Source organism: Coffea eugenioides, unplaced genomic scaffold, assembly GCF_003713205.1.
Source record: "Coffea eugenioides isolate CCC68of unplaced genomic scaffold, Ceug_1.0 ScVebR1_97;HRSCAF=451, whole genome shotgun sequence".
In the NCBI taxonomy this organism is placed as follows: Eukaryota; Viridiplantae; Streptophyta; class Magnoliopsida; order Gentianales; family Rubiaceae; genus Coffea; species Coffea eugenioides.
The window spans coordinates 223,807-227,437 of record NW_020864863.1 but is presented as its reverse complement, the minus strand read 5'-3'; positions in this window follow the sequence as shown (position 1 = coordinate 227,437).

The following is a 3,631-nucleotide window of genomic DNA, read 5'->3' as shown; positions in this document are numbered from 1 at the left end:
CATTCATTTCAGCTCTCGTTTTTGGCCGAAGCAAACCTGTATCTGCATCAAGAAAGTTAGTTTCATGCGGTCCTTCACTCACAATAAACCATAGCTCAATATCAATAGATTGCAAAAACATAATCATCATTTCTTTCCAGCTAACATAATTGGAGCCACTAAACATAGGAGGCCTAGTAACAGATTGCCCCTCAACAAACATAGCATGACTGGTTGTCATCTTTACTCCAAGCCGCTTGAGCTTAATCTCTAGGAGACCAAGCTCTGATACCAATTGTAAGGCCCAAAGACAACCTAAGAGGGGGGGTGAATTAGGTTGATTAAAATCTTAATCAAATTTATGCACTTTTTCTTTAATAAAAATTTACCTTCTTTTCTAGTAATGATCAACCAAGTAGATTAGAAGAATAGAGCAATGTTGATTAGAAAAACAAGTATAGATAAGCAATGAGAATTTTATTAAACAAAAAGAATAAGATAGAATATCAAACCGATTGTCTACCAAGCTTTCCTCAAACTTGAAGACCAATCACTAGGTTGAGCAACTTCTCTTTGATGAAAGATGATCAACTAGATGTACAATGGAGGGAGCACTTCCTCCTTGCCCTAAGCCTCACTTAGTCAAGCTAAGAAGTTTTACAATCACTCAGATAACCCTCAACAAAGCTACACTAATGAAATTTTCAACCACAAAAGAAATGCTCACACGAAATTCACACCACTTGGAGAACAAATCTAGCTTGGAGACTATTTTCTAGCTAAAATATCTCTTGAGATCTTGTAAACAAGTGTACAAAAGTCCCTCTCTGATTCAGAGTCGTTTGTATTTAAAGGTAACCAAGAATGGGCTTCATTAATGCTTCCAACGGATAGAAGGCAGATGAAGAGTCAGCTAGCCGTTGGGGCTGTCGGACGTCCGACAGATTAGTCATCGTCCGATCCCATCGTCCGAAAGACAGTCAAGTTGTTGGTCGGACGTCCGATGGGATTTTATCGTCCGAGCTTCTGTGTCCGAACGTCGTCCAGAGAGTTATCAAAGCTTCGTGGAATTTTTAGGACGTCCGATGAGATTGATGTGCGTCCGAAGCATGCGTCCGATCCTTCAGGACGTCCGATGCTTCCTCACGAGCGTCCGACAGAATTTTGGCAGAGAGTCATCAACACTTTGTGGAATTTTTAGGACGTCCGATGCGATCGATGTGCGTCCGAGGAGTGCGTCCGATCCATCCGGACGTCCGATACTTCCTCACGGGCGTCCGACAGAATTTCCTTCTTGATGTTCTTCATCCTTTCGGACGTCCGACAGATTCCTTCGGACGTCCGACATGAGTGTCCTGTTTTTGCTTCTTGTTTTGGTTGATTTTCATTTCTTGACATATTCGTACCTGATTCTTTGATAGGCAAAAAACACTTATATTTGAAGAGAGTTACATAAACATTTCAAAGTACTTTGTGATCATCAAAACCAAGAATAACACCTACATATATCCCTTATCCCGTATTTCCCTCTATATAACCCTATGTGTGAGACATGATATTAGACTTGCACTTCATATACGAAAAATTAGAGATAGGTTAGTACATTTGCTTGATTAGATTAGGAAATATCCCTCGAATATGGGATATTTACGAGTTTGAGTTTCTAGCTTTAGCACGCTCGTATTCCCTCTATTAAAGGGAACATTGAAATCATGAGTATTAGCCCCCCGCACCCGTTATGATGCATTTCTCTAGGTCATGTATATTTGTATAATTATTATTTTTCTTTTCTTTTCTTAGAGTCTCATATTTTGCATATTCGTGACCTCTTCAAATAATTACTTTTGGACATCGTAATCAATGCGATTTGCACCAACTAAAATTCGAAGAGACATGTTGACCCCGATACATTAGGTCTAGGGTTTGCATTCATATAGTACGTCCAAATGTGATAAATTCTTATGTTAAAATAAGAAAATCTTTGACTAAATCACGCAACTAGCCTTGGTTAGATTGAAAGGGTGCCTTGGATTTTATCCTTACCTTCCCTTTCTTCAAATGTGACTCCCGAACACTTTTCTCTGATTTTCGAAGACTTGGAGTCGTTTAAAAAGGGTTTTTTCTACTTTTTCTTTAAAAATTCATTTTAGGTGACTTGGTACACCTTAACTCAATACCAAGTGGCGACTCCAATTTTTCATTCAAAAATCCTTTTTAAACTATAATTTGGGCCAAAATTGTCACACTTTTAAATCTCATTTTAGGCCTATTTTCTTTATTTATTCTTTACAAATCATCTAACTCACATTTTTCACTCAAAAAATAAATCAAAAATCCATTTTTCCTAAACCTGTAATTTTTCTTTAAAAATGGGGCGCGGCAACACTCAACTAAACTTTGATGGTATACGTGTTGATATGCAACTAACGCACATCATGTTCTAATTGGTGTTGAGATTTTTAAAATTCAAATGCATAATAAAAAAAATAATAACAGCAATGGATAGAGTTTGGAAATCAAAGAAAACCTTTTTTTTTCTCATTTGGATAAGAGACAAACATTTTAGGATAACCCAAAAAAATGTATGATATTATCAATGGGATGAAGGGAGTAGGCTAAAATGATTGATCTTAACAATACATATGCCATGTATATAACTAATTTTGTTAGGGTTCTTGAATTTACTATTTAAAACTCTTACATTTCTTTATTTTATAGAGATGAGGAACTAATTGGTAGACTGTGATACAAAAGGGAAAAAATGAACCATAATGCCAAAGATCAAGATGAAAATAGTCTTTTTCACTATAAAATAAGCATGGTTTAAAAATGCGGGGAAAATTGATCATTAGATAGATACTAAGAGCATTAATGTGACTTCAAAAATTTTGTGGTTTGACCTATGAAAATTGTGCCGGGTGTGCAAAGATACTAAGGGCATTAATGTGACTTCAGAAACCTAGTGGTTTGACCTATGCAATTTAATATGACTTCAGTAATAATGACAAGTACAACTTTCTTCAACACAAAGACAAATTTTTCAAGTAAGTCTATTTTGTAAATAGGCTTATATTTACTCATTTTTTTTCTAAAAGATTCAATAAAAATGCATAGGAGACAACAATTTTGTTTTACAGGATGAGGTCTACTAAAGTTTTTCCCAATAACATGAGTTTTGTGTACTTAATTGACATGCTTTTATTTCATCCAATACAATCACTGACTAGATCATGAGAATAAGAAAATCTCTCGTTGAATTTTAAGAAAATCTTGCAGTAATTTGGTGCAAAATCTATTCAAAGATTCTGTGGAAGAACTAAAACAATTTGCTCTAAATCTAAATTGCTTTATATAATTTGAAATAATAACCAGCACTCAATTAATTCAACAATAATTTTGAATATTGACAAATCTACATGTCCCCATTGAAAAAGAAACTGAATTGCAGGCATAAGTTGTTTCCCAAAAAAATGACGTTATCCTACTAATTTGTAAATGTGTTCTAATAGAGCAAAGATGAATGTTCATTGGATTAAAAAAATTTTACCCATGATAATTTGTAGAAAATCAATATTGATATTTGCAATTTGATGATAACTTCCAATAAATGAAACAACCTACCTCTTTAATATTGATTAAAGTACAAAACTCA